This window comes from Eretmochelys imbricata, chromosome 2 (assembly GCF_965152235.1).
Source record: "Eretmochelys imbricata isolate rEreImb1 chromosome 2, rEreImb1.hap1, whole genome shotgun sequence".
Taxonomy (NCBI): Eukaryota; Metazoa; Chordata; order Testudines; family Cheloniidae; genus Eretmochelys; species Eretmochelys imbricata.
In genome coordinates this window covers 82,528,977-82,549,851 of record NC_135573.1, presented here as the reverse complement: position 1 = coordinate 82,549,851, position 20,875 = coordinate 82,528,977, and positions in this window count along the sequence as shown.

Here is a 20,875-nt window from a genome sequence, read left to right as displayed (position 1 = left end):
CCATGGGGAACGAAGTGGTCTCCGCTCACAGCTGGGGCCCAGGCCTGTGTGCAGGCTAACAAACAAATGAACAGTCAATTAGCCCAGGCCCTGGATCCAGGCAGACCAGCAAAGAGTCTGAGGCTCAGGCTTCTGGCCTGGGGAAGGGGAGACTGCCACCTCCAGGTAGGGGTGGCAGGGGGACGCAGGCCCACCCACTCTACTGCGTCCCAGCCCAGGGCCCTAGCGGTGACAAAGCGCTTTGTCACTGAGTCAGCGGGGATCCATGCTGCAACACGCTGACTCACCCTCTGTCAGCGTTGCAGCCAGATAAGGGTCTGCTACCCCTGGGCCACTTCCATGCTCCCCTTCTTGGTGTACCTGTTGCTGTGAGGAGGGGTCGAGGTTGATGGCTGCTTCCAAGACTGCGAGCAAGTCTCTGGGGGTCTGGTCTATTGGTGGGTCCGGGCCAGTCATCTTCTCCCTCCGGGGTCAGGTCTAACAATGGTCTGTGCCGGTTGTCTGCTTCCTCCAGGTTTGAATGAGCTGGTGGCCCAGGCCAGTCCTCTGCTCCCTTGGCACCTTCAGTCGCTTCCCAGCTCAGCAGGCCACAGAAGGCATCTGGTCTCTCTAGTGATTGCCTCCCTACTGAGCTTTCTGGGCTGCCTTTTATATTTCCTGCCCCTCCCACCCACTTCCTGGGGGAGGGACAACTAGGCCCTGGTTCCGCCCACCAGGGCTCAGTTTGGGGGCCTCCCCACCCCGGGGCCTCGGAGGGCCACCCTGCCTCACTATATGGGGTATACAACACCCCCCCCCACTAGGATAGAAGGGGTTAAAGGGCTATACTGGGCCAACCTAGCCTTGTCCCTTGAATCTTGCAGAGCATGGTCCAGCTGGAGACAGGGTTGAAAAGGGAGCAACCCAGCTCAGAAGAGGGAGGCTAGGAAGGAGTGTAGACCTACCCTGAAAGCCGCTGCCAAAAGGGGCTGGATAAGGCTCCCTGAAGGAACAAGACTGTATGCGGAACCCAGCTGGGGCTGGCAGTTTGAATTCCTTTTCTGTTATCTGGGACTGGAAGCTGAGGGAAGGAAGCAGTGGTAAGTGACCCAGGGAAGGTAGCTCAGAGGACCCCTCCCAGTGGCCAAATGCTGCTGACCTTCCTAGAGCCCTGGGTCAGAGCTTGGTGGAGTGGGCAGGACGCTAGCCACTGGGCTCCTCAGCACACTGAAGACCCCATTACAGGCACTTTAGAGTCTGTATATAAATACAAAAAACAATACTAAAGGTAGGAAATGCATAAGTTTCTGTAAGGTTCCAATCATAATTCCAAATTGGTGGTTGTACATCTCGGATGTTTTATGAAATATCATACATGATAATGTACAGTAATAATCTGTACGGTTAATCAAAACCAGGAAAAGAAACTCCTATATATGTGCAATGCAACAGAATTAATGTTGCTGATGGAATCTTAATTTTTTTTCTTTGTTACTCTTAGCTGTGTAACCTTAATATCACACGTCTGTGGATTATTCTTTATTTAATTTCCTGAGTGTTGTATAAAGAAGGGATGAGAGGGCGAGAGAAAATACTCATCTATTACGCTTCTGGAATTTGTAAGCCCCAATGATAGCAGCATTCAGCAGGCGGCAGTTGTAAGTTTTACCAGGGGAGCTTGTAAATTCCTTAGTTCTAAAATCCATCACTAAGGTGTCATATTTATGACCACAGATCTGCAGAGGGTACCACATGAACTTGTCTATTGAAAGTGGGGGGTCCCCATCACTCTTCTACCAATCCAGGAAGAATACTTGCAATTTAATACAGCCTGGGGCTATATTAAGTCCCTTTCATTCCATGGTGACCTCCTGGGAGGGAGAAGAGAGTATTTCAGAGGTGGCAGTACACAGGGAAGAGTACTTGCAGAGCTGTTAGGGTGTTGCAAGTGGGCAAGACACACAGGAGCTCTTGTGGGAGACGCAGGACAACCCGCTGAGCCCCCACAATCCAAGTGGACCTCAGGGAATCCTTGCGCTCTGTGAATGACACCCCCTACTTATTCCTCTCCCCTGAAAGAATGTCTCGTATTCAGTGAGCCCTGCGTCAATGCCAATTTTCAAACATCAGCCATTTTTATTGTAGTCCCTATCAATTTTTGAAATCAACAGAATACCTTTTTTACAATATAAATTTGTTTTAATTCTTATAGTTCAAAAGTGGCCTGGATATTTTGCTCCAACTCTTTAAAATAATCCATCACACAAAGACATCACATGGAAAATTTTGATCCTAAAGGGAAATCTCTTACTTCTGGGAGAATTTTGTGCCAAAAATTAAAAATTCAGCACATGATATTTTTAAAATTCTTCATATTTTATTTGTCAAAACAACAATATAATCATACCAGTTTCAATTATTTTGATAATTTATTTCAAAATACCTGTTGGCAAGTATGCCTGTAACAATACAGACCAGGGCTTTGGAGTGGAGCCCGCGGAGCAGCGGAGCTCCTTGTTTTTGCATGGAGCTGGAGTGGAGCCAGAGCACAGCTCCAAAGCCCTGATACAGACAATAAAAAAAAAAATTCAAGAAATGTTTTTTGACAAATAGGTTCCTTAGTAGGCATATTAATACAGAACTTTGAATAATAATTCATGTAAACTACAATACAGAAATGTCCTGCAGTGCTCAGAAGCAGTGCACAGGCTTGGGGAATCAGTAGTAACCAGGGTGGATTTGATTTAAATCAAATTGATTTTAAATCACTGATCAGGAAGACTCGATTTAATCATGGATTTCTACATAAAAGTGCATTCTTGTTAGTTGTTATAACCTTAATACATATTCTTCACAACTCAGAGAGAGATATAGGTTTCATTTTTAGAAGGTACACACTTTACATTTTTAAAGTGATTTATTTTGACAACTTTTCACATTAGTTTTACAGCTGTATCAGAAAATGAATGATTGTTTGGTTATTTCATTTACCAAAGGTAATTGAAGCAGATAGTTCACCTCCCAATGATTTCATAAATATCTCCATTTCAACAGGTTAATCATTAATATTTGGAGGATTTTCTTGCCATACTGTATTAGGAGGAGAACATCACTAGACAGACATTTAAATTGCTTTGTTTAACTAAAACAACAACGTTATGTATTGGATTTTTTTCTTCAACAGCAAACATACAGTATTTTAACAAAACAAGCATATGAATTTTTGAATTTAGTTAAACATTCTAGTTTTTTAAAATCCAGGTTTGTTTTTGTTAAAATTGTTTTTAACTAAAATAGTTGAATGAAATATTTAAAAAACAAAAACAAAAAATAGATAGACTATGTCAGCCAGGTCAACATGAGAAACTTAAAATATTGGCTTCTGCAGCTAATTCAGTTGTCTTCACCTTCATTTTCCTGTTTGTTCATAATCTGGAAAAGAAAAATGAGCTTTCCTGCTTTTTCGGGTCCCAAACGATTTCTCAATTTGGAATGAGTTAGTCCAAAGGAAAAAAAATATTCTTTCTACACTGGCAGAAGAAGCTACTGCTGTTAAAAGTGAGATTATCACTTCAACAGTCTCTGAATCCAAGTGCTTAAGTGACTTCTACCAGTTCACTGGTGAGACTTTTTCTTTAAAATTTCATCAGCAAACATACATTTCTTGAATGGTTCACCCTTCGCTATGAAGTTTATTATAGTTGGCATTATGGAGGCATGATTGCTGGATGTCCATGTCATAGCCAACTCCTGTTCTTCAACAGTTAAGGTTTGACCCTGGTACCGAGTATTGAGAATATTTGCAAGAAAATGAGCTGGAGATAGTGCTTGCCCTATTCGTTTTTTTTAATTAATTCTGTCATTGCAGATTTCTCTTTTTAAGCTCTCACTCAGTTCTTTCCAAATTTCAACACCGTCAATAATAAAACAGCTGTTTCCCTGCATTTTGTTCAAGGCTACAGAAATAGGCTTCAGGGTACTCGGCATTTGTTCAACATTTCTCTTCAGCCCAATGTTGAGAACTTTGGCTGTGACAGTGTCGTCTATTTTTTTTTCATGATTTTGTTCACAAACTGTCATCAGATTAGACCAGTTCTTGATATAGTGCTTAAAACAGTCCACTGCTGAGTTTCATTGCACCTCTTGTGGGAGAGTTAGCTTGGTTCCTCCCACTTTTTTCAGAGCAGCTGCTGCAAAGTGGTTGTTATGGAAGTATTTTGCAATTGCAACAACATTAGCCTTTATTTCTGGAACACTGAAATCTTTGGGTAGGAGGTGCATCAAATGAGCACTGCAACCATATGTTATTCGCTTGGGACTCTCTTCTAAATAATTTCTTCTTATCTTGGATACGTTTGCAGCATTGTCTATGTCCAAGCTGCATACTAGACATTTGAATTTTTTTTCACAGTTTGTTATAGCTTTTACTGTTACTTTCTTGTAAGTATTCTGCTGTGTGAATTTCCTGATGTATCAATACATTTCCTGATGTATCAATTTGTTCCTGTAAGGAAGACATTCCCTTCTTCTTTTGTCACACAAGCACATATAACGGGATCATTGTGGACATTGCTCCACCCATCAAGACTCAGGTTAACAATTTTACCCTCTAGACCTTTTGTACACTGCTCAATTTCTCTTTCATACACTTTATCCAGCAATTTGCCTGAGACATCTGCTCTGTTGGCTGGACTGTATCCTGGTCTTAATGACTGAACCATGTTAATGAAGTGTGGGTTCTCAATAATACGGAAAGGAGAGTTTGTTGCATAAACAATTTTTTTCATCAATTACCTCTTTTTGTAATCTGCTGGTTCTTATCACAAACTTATCTATGGTTGTTTCTGGATGATGGAGATTTTTTTTTTCTTTTTGCTACAGGTGATATACTGTGGCTATGTGACATACATGATGTGACTGAAACAAACTAGAGAAAATGATGGTGATCTTGAAGATGGATAGTCTTCATAATCCTGTATGTTGAGGATGGATTCTCCTAAACAAAATAAGTCAATGCAGTTAATTAAATATTATTACCTGTGATACAGCGTGGCCAGAAGGCAGCAGGAGAGTGTTAGAAGGGAGCCTTATTCCCTGTAGAGAGAAGAAAGTTTGCTATAGATTAATTAGAGCACCTGAAGCCAGTCACCTGATTAAAACCCCCCTGCTTCAATCTGACAAGGGAAGGAGTTGAAGCAGAGTGGATTGGTGTTGGAGCAGAGAGCAGTTTGTAAATCCTCCCTAAAACTTTTGACACGTACTGAGTCTGTAGCAACAGCCATTTTGTTTTCTGCCAATCCATTGCATCTGTTCCATGGTAGCATTCTCTGAAATGCTTTAAGTTCCACATGCAGGGCCAGGAACACAGGCTGAACTGCAGGGTCTCAATGTGTGGGTGAAACGATGGTGCAGGAAGGAGGGGTTTAGATTCATAAGGAAGAGAGGAACCTTTTGGGCAAAGGAGGGGCATATACAGGAAGGGACCTAAACCAAAATTGAACTGAACTGGTGGCATGTAAAATCAAAAAGGATGTAGAGGATTTTTTTAAATTATAGGTTTCAGAGTAACAGCCGTGTTAGTCTGTATTCGCAAAAAGAAAAGGACTGAAAGGTGCAGAGGACCACACATTTCAGGCAAAGACATCCCTTGGGGATGAATTTATTAAAGGGGGAACTCTGTATCCTAATAAAGAAGGTAGGAAAGAAGCAGGGGTGCTGGAACAATTTGTATAGTGGGAGTGTTGAGAGCTACTGAAGCAAACTATAAACCCTGTACGTAATGGAAACAACTTCAAGCCAGGGGGGCAAGAGCACCCCTAATTCCAGCACCTATGGAAAAAAGTTGGTAAAGTATAAGTAGGAGCTAGTGAGGGACAGTTAACTATAACACTTGAAGGCAAGCAGCTGAATATTGACAAAATGTACAAGTGCTTATATACAAATGCTAGAAATCTAAATACTAAGATGGGTAAATTAGAGTGCCTGGCGTTAAAAAAAAAAAATTGATATAAAAGGCATCTCAGAAACTTGGTGGAATGGGGATAATCGATGGGGTGTGGTAATACTAGGGTACAAAATGCATAGTATTGACAGAGTAATTTGAATTGGTGGGGGAGTGGCACAATATGTGAAAGAAAGAGTAGAGTCAAATAAAGTAGAAATCTTAAATGAATCGAACTGTACCACGGAATCTCTATGGATAGAAATTCCATGCTTGAACAATAAAAGGATGGAATATATTATTGACCCCTGACTAGGAAAATGTCAGTGACTGTGAAATGCTCAGGAAGATCAGTGAGGCGACAAAGGCAGAAAACAATAATAATGGGGTATTTCAATTTATCCTCATTGACTGGGTGTAGGTCACCTCAGGAACGGATGCTGAGAAAAAATTTCTAGACACTTTAAATGACTGCTTCTTGAAACAGCTAATCTGGAACCCAGAAAGAGAGAGGCAGTTCTTGATTTAGTTCTACATAGAATGCAAGCTCTGGTCCAAGAGGTGAATATAGATGAACTACTCAGTAATAATCACTATAATCTAATTAAATTTCATGTTATTGTAGGGGGAAAGTGGCAAAGAATCCCATCACAGTAGCATTTAACTCCAAAAAGGGGAACTGAGCTACACATAAATGAGGAAGATACTTAAACGTAAATTAAAAGGAATAGTCCCAAGTATGAAATACCTGCACACTGTGTGGAGACTTATTAAAAACACCACAATAGAGGCTCAAACTAAATGTAAACTGCAAATAAAAAAAAAAAGGTAAGAGGACCAAAAAAATAAAAATAAAAATAAAAAAAATTCCACCATGGCTAAACAGCAGAGTAAAAGAGATGATTGAAATAAAAAAGGCAAATCCTACTGAGGAAAATAGAAAGGAGCATAAATATTGGAAAGTCAAATGTAAAGGTATCGTAAGGGAGATCAAGAAAGAATTTGAAGAGCAACTTCCTAAGGGGACACATACTCATACAAATCCTGCCAAACAGTCAGCGGGCCACTGCAAGATCAAGATTCTAAAGGAGCACTCAAGGAAGACAAGGCTGTTGTGGAGAAACTAAATTAATTATTTGCAGTGGTCTTCACTACAGAGGATGTGCGGTAATATTCCCACACCTGAGCCATTCGTTTTGATTGACAAATCTGAGGAACTGTCCCAGATTGAGGTTTTATTGGGGGGAGGGATAGCTCAGTGGTTTGAGCATTGGCCTGCTAAACCCAGGGTTGTGAGTTCAATCCTTGAGGGGGCCATTTAGTTGATCTGGGGCAAAAATGGGGAGTGGTCCTGCTTTAAGCAGGAGGTTGGACTAGATGATCTCCGGAGGTCCCTTCCAACCCTGATATTCTGTGATTCTATTCTAATAGAGGAGACTTGGGAAGAAATTGATTAAACAGTAATAAGTCACCAGGATCAGATGGTGTTCACTCCAGAGTTCTGAAGGAACTCAAACATGAAACTACTAACTATGGCATGTAACCTATCCATTAAATCAGCTTCTGGATAGCTAATGTAAAGCCTATTTTTAAAAAAGGCTCCAGGGGTGATCCTGGCAATTACAGGCTAGTAAGCGTCACTTCCATACCAGCCAAATGGATTGAAACTATAGTAAAAAACAGAATGATCAGACACATAGGTGAACATGATAGTTTGAGGAAGAGTCAACTCAGCTTTTGTAAAAGGAAATCATGTCTCTTAGAATTCTTTGAGGGAGTGAATGAGCATGTGGACGAGGGTGATCCGGTGGATATAGTGTACTTAGACTTTCATAAAGCCTTTGACAAGGTCCCTCACCAAAGGCTCTTGCACAAAGTAAGCAGTCATGGGATAAGAGGGAAGGTCCTCTTATGGATCAGTAATTGGTTACAAGATAGGAAACAAAGGATAGTAATAAATGGTCAGTTTTCACAATGAAGAGCGGTAAGTAGCAGGGTCCCACAAGGATCTGCACTAGGACCTATGCTCTTCACCGTATTCAGAAATGATCTGGAAAAGGGGATGGACAGTAAGGTGGCAAAATTTGCTGATGATACAAAATTACTCAAGATAGTTAAGTCCAGAGCTGACTATAAAGAATTACAAAGGTATCTCACAAAACTAAATTTCACCTGCATTCTCTCATCTAGTCTAATGTTGGTATGTGCAAAATAATGCACATTGGAAAACCTACTCCCTACTATACATACAAAATGATGGGGTCTAAATTAGCTGTTATCACTCTAGAAAGATCTTGGAGTCGTGGATAGTTCTCTGAAAATGTCTGCTCAATGTTCAGCTTCAGACAAGAAAGCTAGCAGAATGTTAGGAACCATTAGGAAAGAAGGGATAGATGATAAAATGGAAAATATCATAATGCCACTATATAAATCTGTGGTACGCCTACACCTTGAATAATTCATGCAATTCTTGGTCATTTCATCTAAAAAAAATGTATTCTACTTGGAAAAGGTGCAGAAAAGGACAGTGAAAATGATTGGGGTATGGAACAGCTTCCATATAGATTCATAGATATTAAGGTCAGAAGGGACCATTATGATCATCTAGTCCAACCTCCTGCACAATGCAGGGCACAGAATCTCACCCACCCACTCCTGCGAAAAACCTCTCGCCTATGTCTGAGCTATTGAAGTCCTCAAATCGTGGTTTAAAGACTCCAAGGAGCAGAGAATCCTCCAGCAAGTGACCCGTGCCCCATGCTATAGAGGAAGGCGAAAAACCTCCAGGGCCTCTTCCAATCTGCCCTGGAGGAAAATTCCTTCCCGACCCCAAATATGGTGATCAGTTAAACCCTGAGCATATGGGCGAGATTCACCAGCCAGATACTCAGGAAAGAATTTTCTGTCGTAACTCAGATCCCACCCAATGAACATCCCATCATAGGCCATTGGGCCTATTTATCATGAATATTTAAAGATCAATTAAATGCCAAAATCATGTTATCCCATCATACCATCTCCTCCATAAACTTATCGAGTCTAATCTTGAAGCCAGCTAGGTCTTTTGCCCCCACTGCTTCCCTTGGAAGGCTATTCCAAAACTTCACTCCTCTGATGGTTAGAAACCTTTGTCTAATTTCAAGTCTAAACTTCCCAAAGACCAGTTTATATCCATTTGTTCTTGTGTCCCCATTGGTATTGAGCTTAAATAATTCCTCTCCCTCTCCGGTATTTATCCCTCTGATATATTTATAGAGAGCAATCATATCTCCCCTCAACCTTCTTTTAGTTAGGGTAAACAAGCCAAGCTCCTTGAGTCTCCTTTCATAAAACAGGTTTTCCATTCCTCGGATCATCCTAGTAGCCCTTCTCTGTACCTGTTCCAGTTTGAATTCATCCTTCTTAAACATGGGAGACCAGAACTGCACACAGTATTCCAGGTGAGGTCTCACCAGCGCCTTGTATAATGGTACTAACACCTCCTTATCTCTACCGGAAATACCTCGCCTGATGCATCCCAAGACCGCATTAGCTTTTTTCATGGCCATATCACGTTGGCAGCTCATAGTCATCCTATGATCAACCAATACTCCAAGATCCTTCTCCTCCTCCGTTACTTCTAATTGATGCGTCCCCAGCTTATAACTAAAATTCTTGTTATTAATCCCCAAATGCATAACCTTACACTTCTCACTATTAAATTTCATCCTATTACTATTACTCCAGTTTACAAGGTCATCCAAATCTTCCTGTATGATATCCCAGTCTCTCTCTAAATTGGCAATACCTCTCAGCTTTCAATCATCCGCAAACTTTATTAGCATGCTCCCATTTTTTGTGCTGAGGTCAGTAATAAAAAGATTAAATAAGATTGGTCCCCAAACTGATCCCTGAGGAACTCCACTGGTAACCTCCCTCCAGCCTGACAGTTCACCTTTCAGTAGGACCTGCTGTACTCTCCCTTTTAACCAATTCCTTATCCACCTTTCAATTTTCATATTGATCCCCATCTTTTCCAATTTAACTAACAATTCCCTATGTGGCACTGTATCAAACGCCTTTACTGAAATCTAGGTAAATTAGATCCACTGTGTTTCCTTTGTCTAAAAAATCTGTTACTTTCTCAAAGAAGGAGATCAGGTTGGTTTGGCACAATCTACCTTTTGTAAAACCATGTTGTATTTTGTTCCATTTACCATTGACCTCAGTGTCCATAACTACTTTCTCCTTCAAAATTTTTTCCAAGACCTTGCATACTACAGGTGTCAAACTAACAGGCCTGTAGTTACCCAGATCACGTTTTTTTCCTTTCTTAAAAATAAGAACTATGTTAGCAATTCTCCAGTCATATGGTACAACCCCTGAGTTTACAGATTCATTAAAAATGCTTGCTAATGGGCTTGCAATTTCATGTGCCAATTCCTCTAATATTCTTGGATGAAGATTATCTGGGCCCCCCGATTTAGTCCTGTTTAAGCTGTTCGAGTTTCGCTTCTACCTCAGATATGGTAATATCTACCTCCATATCCTCATTCCCATTTGTCATGCTACCATTATCTGTAAGATCCTCTTTAGCCTTATTAAAGACTGAGGCAAAGTATTTGTTTAGATATTGGGCCATGCCTAGATTATCCTTGATCTCCACTCCATCCTCAGTGTTCAGCGGTCCCACTTCTTCTTTCTTTGTTTTCTTCTTATTTATATGGCTATAAGAATCTTTTACTATTGGTTTTAATTCCCTTTGCAAGGTCCAACTCTACTTGACTTTTAGCCTGTCTCACTTTATCCCTACATGTTCTGACCTCGATAAGGTAGCTTTCCTTGCTGATCCCTCCCATCTTCCACTCCCTGTATGCTTTCTGCTTTTTCTTAGAATCATAGAATCATAGAATATCAGGGTTGGAAGGGACCTCAGTAGGTCATCTAGTCCAACCCCCTGCTCAAAAGTAGGACCAATCCCCAATTAAATCATCCCAGCCAGGGCTTTGTCAAGCCTGACCTTAAAAACTTCTAAGGAAGGAGATTCCACCACCTCCCTAGGCAATGCATTCCAGTGTTTCACCACCCTCCTAGTGAAAAAGTTTTTCCTAATATCCAACCTAAACCTCCCCCACTGCAACTTGAGACCATTACTCCTTGTCTTGTCCTCTTCCACCACTGAGAATAGTCTAGAACCATCCTCTCTGGAACCACCTCTCAGGTAGTTGAAAGCAGCTATCAAATCCCCCCTCATTCTTCTCTTCCGCAGACTAAACAATCCCAGTTCCCTCAGCCTCTCCTCATAAGTCATGTGTTCCAGACCCCTAATCATTTTTGTTGCCCTTCGCTGGACTCTTTCCAATTTATCCACATCCTTCTTGTAGTGTGGGGCCCAAAACTGGACACAGTACTCCAGATGAGGCCTCACCAATGTCGGATAGAGGGGGACGATCACGTCCCTCGATTTGCTCGCTATGCCCCTACTTATACATCCCAAAATGCCATTGGCCTTCTTGGCAACAAGGGCACACTGCTGACTCATATCCAGCTTCTCGTCCACTGTCACCCCTAGGTCCTTTTCCGCAGAACTGCTGCCTAACCATTCGGTCCCTAGTCTGTAGCTGTGCATTGGGTTCTTCCGTCCTAAGTGCAGGACCCTGCACTTATCCTTATTGAACCTCATCAGATTTCTTTTGGCCCAATCCTCCAATTTGTCTAGGTCCCTCTGTATCCTATCCCTGCCCTCCAGCGTATCTACCACTGCTCCCAGTTTAGTATCATCCGCAAATTTGCTGCGAGTGCAATCCACACCATCCTCCAGATCATTTATGAAGATATTGAACAAAACCGGCCCCAGGACCGACCCCTGGGGCACTCCACTTGACACCGGCTGCCAACTAGACATGGAGCCATTGATCACTACCCGTTGAGCCCGACAATCTAGCCAACTTTCTACCTACCTTATAGTGCATTCATCCAGCCCATACTTCTTTAACTTGCTGACAAGAATACTGTGGGAGACTGGGTCAAAAGCTTTGCTAAAGTCAAGATACAATACATCCACTGCTTTCCCTTCATCCACAGAACCAGTAATCTCATCATAGAAGGCGATTAGATTAGTCAGGCATGACCTTCCCTTGGTGAATCCGTGCTGACTGTTCCTGATCACTTTCCTCTCATGTAAGTGCTTCAGGATTGATTCTTTGAGGACCTGCTCCATGATTTTTCCGGGGACTGAAGTGAGGCTGACTGGCCTGTAGTTCCCAGGATCCTCCTTCTTTCCTTTTTTAAAGATTGGCACTACATTAGCCTTTTTCCAGTCATCCGGGACTTCCCCCGTTCGCCACAAGTTTTCAAAGATAATGGCCAATGGCTCTGCAATCACAGTCGCCAGTTCCTTTAGCACTCTCGGATGCAACTCGTCCGGCCCCATGGACTTGTGCACGTCCAGCTTTTCTAAATAGTCCCTAACCACCTCTTTCTCCACAGAGGGCTGGCCATCTATTCCCCATGTTGTGATGCCCAGCGCAGCAATCTGGGAGCTGACCTTGTTCGTGAAGACAGAGGCAAAAAAAGCATTGAGTACATTAGCTTTTTCCACATTCTCTGTCACTAGGTTTCCTCCCTCATTCATTAAGGGGCCCACACTTTCCTTGGCTTTCTTCTTGTTGCCAACATACCTGAAGAAACCCTTCTTGTTACTCTTAACATCTCTCGCTAGCTGCAGCTCCAGGTGCGATTTGGCCCTCCTAATTTCATTCCTACATGCCCGATCAATATTTTTATACTCTTCCCTGGTCATATGTCCAACCTTCCACTTCTTGTAAGCTTCTTTTTTATGCTTAAGATCCGCTAGGATTTCACTGTTAAGCCAAGCTGGTCGCCTGCCATATTTACTATTCTTTCGACACATCGGGATGGTTTGTCCCTGTAACCTCAACAGGGATTCCTTGAAATACAGCCAGCTCTCCTGGACTCCTTTCCCCTTCATGTTAGTCCCCCAGGGGATCCTACCCATCCGTTCCCTGAGGGAGTCGAAGTCTGCTTTCCTGAAGTCCAGGGTCCGTATCCTGCCGCTTACCTTTCTTCCCTGTGTCAGGATCCTGAACTCAACCAACTCATGGTCACTGCCTCCCAGATTCCCATCCACTTTTGCTTCCCCTACTAATTCTTCCCGGTTTGTGAGCAGCAGGTCTTAATCACCTCTTTGAGATGCTTGCTTATCCAGCTTGGTCTACAACTCCTGCCTATGAGTTTTTTCCCCTTTCTGGGATGCAGGCTTCCGATAGTTTCTGCAACTTTGATTTTAAAGTAATCCCCAGGCCTCCGTCTTTAGATCCATAAGTTCTTCAGTCCGATCCACTTCCCTAACTAATTTCCTTAATTTTTGAAAGTCAGCCCTTTTGAAATCAAAAACCCTAGTTGCAGATTTATTTTTGTAAATCCTTCCGTTCAGTTTGAACTGAATTAGCTCATGATCACTTGAACCAAGATTGTCCCCTACAACCATCTCTTCTATGAGGTCCTTACTACTCACCAAAACCAAATCTAAAATGGCATCCCCTCTAGTCGGTTCAGCAACTACTTGGTGAAGGAATCCATCAGCTATCGCATCTAGGAAAATCTGAGCCCTATTATTATTACTAGCACTTGTCCTCCAGTCTATATCTGGGAAGTTAAATTCTCCCATGATCATGCAGTTTCCATTAGTATTTACTTCATTAAAAACATTAAAGAGGGCTCTATCCATATCCAATTTAGATCCCGGCGGTCTATAGCACACCCCAAGCACTATCACAGGGGAGGCTCTCATAGTTTTTTTCCCTGATGTAATTTTTGCCCAGATGGACTCTGTCTTATCCATTCCATCGCTTCTTATTTCTTTACATTCTACCTCATCATTGATATACAATGCTACTCCTCCACCTTTACCTTTATTTTTGTCTTTCCTAAACAGCACATACCCTTCAATAGCTGTAGTCCAGTCATGACTACCATTCCACCATGTTTCTGTTATCCTTATAATATCTGGTTTCACTTCCTGCACCAGTAGCTCTAGTTCCTCCATTTTGTTACCTAGGCTCCTCGCATTGGTGTACAAACATCTTAATTTTTGCTGTTTGGCCTCTCTCGCATTCTGTACCCTATTAGGCACAGTCATTCTACAGCCAGTATAACCTATTAGACTGGTATCCACAGTGTCCTTCTTCCTTATATACATTCTCCTACCCACGGCTGTATCCTTTCTTTCTTGGTTTTCTTCCTTCTCAATGCTAAAATCTGGCGTGGAGATTACCTGGACATCTCCCAACCATCTCCCCCAGATTCCTAGTTTAAAGCTCTCTTAATCAGTTGTGCCAGCGTCCATGCTAGAAGTCTATTTCCTTCTCTACTCAGATGAAATCCATTCCGAGAGAACTGTCCTCTGTCCATGAATGCCTCCCAGTGGCGATACATCCCAAAGGCCTCCTTAAAGCACCACTGCCTAAGCCATCTGTTGATAGTCGTAACCTTGTCACACCTTTGTTGCCCTTCTCCAGGAACAGGCAGAATCCCACTAAAGATCACCTGAGCCTCAATTTCCTTAAGTGGCTTCCCCAGCCGAGTATAGTCTCCCTTCATACGTTCCAGTGAGAATCTAGCCATGTAATTTGTTCCCACATGAAGGATAATTAGGGGATTCTCTCCCGCTCCCTTTAGAATCCTTTTCAACCTCAGGTCTACATCCCGTATCTTAGCACCTGGAAGACAGCACACCCTTCTATTCTCTGGATCAGCTCTGGTTACAGGCCTGTCTATTCCTCTCAGTAAAGAGTCTCCGATCCCATAGACCTGCGTTTTCCTGGTGACGGTGCTATTCTCCAGTCTATCCCCTGTTCCCTCTGGCTGCAAGTTCTTTCCATTCCTATTCTCCCTTGTAATCCTCTTCAACCCATCCTGTAATCTCCTGGGGCTCTCATTTGGTGTAGTCTCCATTGACTCTTCCCCTTTTCCTATCGGACTAGCCGCTCTTCTCTTCTTCCTTGTCCTTCCACCTTCAGTGACTGCCTGCTGAGCCCCTTCTTCATTTTCCAGCTCTGCAAACGTGTTCTTAAGCTCTATTTCTCCTTCACTAGCCTGTCTTCTCCTCTGCCTGGTTCTTTTAGTCACATGCTTCCACTGACCACTTTCCTCACCCAGTCTCCTCTCAGAATTCCTCAGTCCTGCTTCCATCTGCAAGTCTGAGCTTTTCCCTTCAGATACCTCATGTCTTTGCTCCATAAGCTGCTCGAACCACTTTCTAAACTCAACCAGTCTTTCCACCTGCATCTCCAAACCTCAGATCTTTTCCCCATCAGCTGAATCAGACAGCATTTCGTGCACACAAAACTCTTACCTGGTACCCCCTCCAGGATCGTGTACATACCGCAGCTTCCACATCCAGTCATCTTCATTGTGTCTTCCACTACATTGGTCACTCCCACTGTTGCCTCCTTATCTGTCATAGCCTTCCCACCTAAATCCTGTTAATCCTGGGAAACACAAACCACACCAAAACACCACCACCCACAGGAAAAACAAACCCCAAACAAACACCACAATACAAACTCCCACTGAGAACTCCCCTGTTTACAGCTCTGCTCACTAGCTGCTGTCCCGCTACAGCTGTCTGTGAGGAGACATTAAAAAGACTGGGACTGTTCTGCTTAGAATAGAGATGACTAGTGGGCAATATGATAGAGGTCTATAAAATCATGAATGGTGTGGAGAAAGTGAATCGGGAAGTGTTGTTTATTTCTTCACATAATATAAGAACTAGGGGTCACCTGATGAAATTAGTAGGCAGAAGGTTTAAAACAAACTAAAGGAAGTACTTCTTCACACAACATACAGTCAACCTGTGGAGCTCATTACCATGGGATATTGTGAGGGCCAAAAGTATAACTGGGTTCAAAAAAGAATTAGGTAAGTTCATGGAGGATACATCCATCAGTGGCTATTAGCCAAAACGATCAGGACTGCAAAGCCATTTTCCAGGTGTCCTGAAACCTCTGACTGCCAGAAGCTGGATGACGGGGTGAATCACTTTCTAATTGCCCTGTTCTGTTCGCTCCCTCTGAAGCGGCTAGATCAGTGGTTCTCAACCAGTGGCTCAATTAGCCCACAGCTATGGCCTAGCTCAGCTGTGTGCTAAAGGTCGACTGGTTCCTGGCTGACTGGCCCGATGGGGTCCATGTGGCGAGGGTCTGGAGTCAAGGCTGGCCAGTCCCGCAAACTCCCGGGCAGCTGCCTGGTCTCGAGCAGTAGGGGTCTGGGGCTCCCGGCCAGCCCCGCTGGGTTGGGGGTGCAGTGGGAACTCGGTTGGGGGGGGATGTGGGCAATGATTATTGTTTAGAAAATTGATGACAATAAACACTTCTTGTGTTGAAAGGTTATTTGCCAAACTTCAGCTTGGAGTGAAGTCTTCTATTAAATTGACAAATCAAGTGTAACCATATAAGTATCTCAAGAATGGCTGTTCTCTTTTAGACCAGATATTACATTGCATCCATTGATCAGTGCATTTAATATATTATTGCTTTATCTATAATTTTCATGATATTCATCGTCAATCTCCTTTTCCAATGACAAGTTTGCATAGGGTTGAAGCTATGAGCAGATTCCATCCACATCTGTTTTGAGCGAATATTTGAGCCTGTTAGGGTGTTTGTCGGGATGGTTTCTCTTTGGACATCCAAGGTCTCTCTCTCCATGCACTCTTCCATAGAGAACAATTTTAGGCAGTTGGCTTGGAGTCATTTTAGCAACATGGCTAAACCGGATTGGTTGGTGTCTTTTGATGACTGTAGTCATGTGCTGCACTTTGTTTTCTACTGATGTCACTTGTCAAAGTCATCTTCATAGTGGCTCTTATGTTACGATGTACCCACGTAACAGAAACAGTCTATATGTTCAATGTCTAAACCAGTGGTTCTCAAACTTTGGGTCGGGACCCCAGAGTGGGTCAGGACCCCATTTTAATGGGGTCACTAGGGCTGGCTTAGTCTTCCTGGGGTCCAGGGCCAAAGCCCAAGCCTGAGGGCTTCAGTCCTGAGTGGCAGAGCTCACGTTACAGGTCCCCTGCCTGGGGAGCATTGCACTGTGGGTAGCTATCCCACAGTTCCCGCAGTCTTCGCCGCCCATTTGAATTCTGGGTAGAAATCTCAGTGCCTGATGGGGCAAAAACATTGTCGCGAGTGGTTCTGGGTACATATCGTCAGACACCCCCTTCCCTCCCGCCATGAAAGCAACAGCAGACAGTTGTTTTGCGCCTTTTCTCCTGGGTTACCCGTGCAGACGCCATACCATGGCAAGCATGGAGCCCGCTCAGCTCACTGTCACCGTATGTCTCCTGGGCGCTGGCAGATGCGGTACTGCATTGCTACACAGCAGCAGCTCATTGCCTTTTGGCAGCAGACAGTGCAGTATGACTGGTAGCCATCGTCGCTGTACTCCAGGGTGCTCTTTTAGCCGACCTCGGTGAGGTTGGTCAGGGGTGCCTGGGCAAACATGGGAGTGACTCAGCCAGGTCATTTCCCTTTTAAGTTTCGTCTCATGGCGATTCAGTCCTGCCAGCAGTCCTACTGCACCATCTTCTAATGACCAGCCAGGAGACAATGATGGCCAGCAGTCATACTGCACCATCTTCTGCCGAGCACCCAGGAGATGACGATGGCCAGCAGTCCTACTGCACTGTCTGCTGCCAGCAAGATGTATAAAGATAGATGAAGTGGATCAAAACAAGAAATAAACCAGATTTGTTTTGTATTCATTTTCTCCTCCCTTTTTCCCTCCATGAAATCAATGGCCTGCCAAACCCAGGGTTTTGAGTTCTATTCTTGAGGGGGCCATTTCATTTCTCCTTGATGCAAAGCCACCTCCTTTGCTGATTTTAATTCCCTGTAAGCCAACCCTGTAAGCCATGTTGTCAGTTGCCCCTCCCTCCATCAGAGCAATGGCAGACAATCGTTTCGTGCCTTTTTTCAGCGCAGATGCCATAGCACTGGGAACATGGAGCCCACTCAGATTACCATGGCAATTATGAGCACTATAAACACCGTGCGCGTTATCCAGCAGGATATAGAGAACCATAACCTGCAAGAAAAGCAAAACCAGGCGAGGAGGAGGCGACTGCAGCACAGTGATGAGAGTACTGAGGACATGGACATAGACTTCTCACAAAGTACGGGCCCCTGCAATGTGCACATCATAGTGTCAGTTGGGCAGGTTCATGGTGTGGAACGCCGATTCTAGGCTGGGAAACAAGCACAGAGTGACAGGTTTTAGAGTAGCAGCCATGTTCGTCTGTATTCACAAAAAGAAAAGGAGTACTCGTGGCACCTTAGAGACTAACAAATTTATTTGAGCATAAGCTTTCGTGAGCTCACTTCATCGGATGCATTCAGTGAAGTTAGCTCACGAAAGCTTATGCTCAAATAAATTTGTTAGTCTCTAAAGCACAGAGTGGTGGGACCGCATAGTGTTGCACGATTCCCAGTGGCTGCAAAACTTTCGCATGTGTAAGGGCACTTTCATGGAACTTTGTGACTTGCTTTCCCCTGCCCTGAAGTGCAAGAATACCAAGATAAGAGCAGCCCTCACAGTTGAGAAGCGAGTGACGATAGCTCTGTGGAAGCCTGCAGCGCCAGACAGCTACCGGTCAGTCAGGAATCAATTTGGAGTGACCAAATCTATTGTGGGGGCTGCTGTGATGCAAGTAGCCAACGCTATCACTGAGCTGCTGATATCAAGGGTAGTGACTCTGGGAAATGTGCAGGTTATAGTGGATGGCTTTGCTGCCATGGGATTCCCTAACTGTGGTGCAGCGATAGACAAAACCCATATCCCTATCTTGGCACTGGAGCACCAAGGCAGCGAGTACATAAACCGCAAGGTGTACTTTTCAGTGGTGCTGCAAGCTCTGGTGGATCACAAGGGATGTTTCACCAATATCAACGTGGATGGCTGGGAAAGGTACATGATGCTCATATCTTCTGGAACGCTGGTCTGTTTCAACAGCTGCAGTAAGAGACTTACTTTCCAGACCAGAAAATAACTGTTGGGGATGTTGAAATGCCTATAGTTATCCTTGGGGACCCAGCCTACCCCTTAATGCCATGGCTCAGGCATACACAGGCATCCTGGACAGTAGTCAGGAGCTGTTCAACTTTAGGCTGAGCAAGTGCAGAATGGTGGTAGAATGTGCATTTGGGTGTTCAAAAGCGCGCTGGTGCAGTTTACTGACTCAGTTAGACCTCAGCAAAACCAATATTCCCATTGTTATTACTGCTTGCTGTGCACTCCACAATCTCTGTGAGAGTAAGGGGGAGACGTTTATGGCAGGGTGGGAGGTTGAGGCAAATCGCTTGGCCGCTGATTATGCACAGCCAGACACCAGGGTGGTTAGAAGAGTACAGGAGGGGCGCGGTGCGCATCAGAGAAGCTTTGAAAACCAGTTCCAGGAATGGCCAGGCAATGGTGTGAAAGTTCTGTTTGTTTCTCCTTGATAGAAACCCCTCCCCGGTTTCACTCTACTTTCCTGTAAGCTAAGCACCCTCCCCTCCCCCCTTCGATCACCGCTTGCAGAGGCAATAAAGTCATTGTTGCTTCACATTCATGCATTCTTTCTTCATTCATTCATCACACAAATAAGGGGATAACTGCCAAGGTAGCTCGGGAGGGGTGGTGGAGGAGGGAAGCACCGGGTGGGGTGGTGGAGGAGGGAAGGAGAAGGCCACACAGCACTTCAAAACTTTAAAACTTATTGAATGCCAGCCTTCTGTTGCTTGGGCAATCCTCTGGGGTGGAGTGGCTGAGTGGCTGGAGGCCCCCCCACCCCATTCTTGGGCATCTGGGTAAGGAGGCTATGGAACTTGGGTTCGAGGGCGGTTGGTTACACAGGGGCTGTAGCGGTGGTCGGTGCTCCTGCTGCCTTTCCTGCAGCTGAGCCATACGCTGGAGCATATGAGTTTGATCCTCCAGCAGCCTGAGCATTGACTCCTGCCTTCTTTCAGCAAGCTGATGCCACCTACCATCTTCAGCTTGCCACCTCTCTTCGCGGTCATATTGTGTTTTCCTGCACTCTGAGATTGTCTGCCTCCACATATTTTGCTGGGCTCTGTCAGTGTGGGAGGACAGCATGAGATCAGAGAACATTTCATCACGAGTGCGTTTTTTTCGCCTTCTAATCTTCGCTAGCCTCTGGGAAGGAGAAACATATGCAGCTGGTGGAGGGGGAAAAAAAAGGGAGAGTGGTAGTTTAAAAAGACAGATTTTATAGAACAATGGGTACACTCTTTCTCGGTAAACCTTGCTGTTAACATTACATCGCACATGTGCTTTCATTACAAGGTCGCATTTTGCCTCTTATTGAGGGTATGCCGATTTGGTGTGAGAGATCACTCATGCAGGGCTGGGAAGCAGAATTCGGCTTGCAGGCAGCCATGGTAAGCCCCAGTCTTTTGGCTTTTTTTAACCTTCATAACATGTGGGAATGGTTTCAAACAGCAGCGCCCTCATTTCTCATATGAAGTAGCCGTTGGGTTGGCCATTAAAAATGGGTTGGCAATTTAAAAGGAGGGGCTGTGGTTTCCGGGTTCATGTGCAGCAGAAACCCAACTTAACACCCTCCCCGCTACACACACACAATTCTCTGGGATTATGGCTTCACCCCTCCCCGCACCGCGTGGCTAACAGCAGGGAAGATTTCTGGTCAGCCACAGGCAAACAGCTAAGCAGGAATGGGCACCTTTGAATGTCCACTTACTAAAACCACCCTATTTCAACCAGGTGACCATGAATGATATCCCTCTCCTGAGGGTAACACAGAGAGATAAAGAACGGATGTTGTTTGAATGCCAGCAAACACCGGGACCATACGCTGCAATGCTTTGTTCCGCAATGATTCCCGACTATGTGCTACTGGCCTGGCGTGGTAAAGCATCCTACCATGGAGGA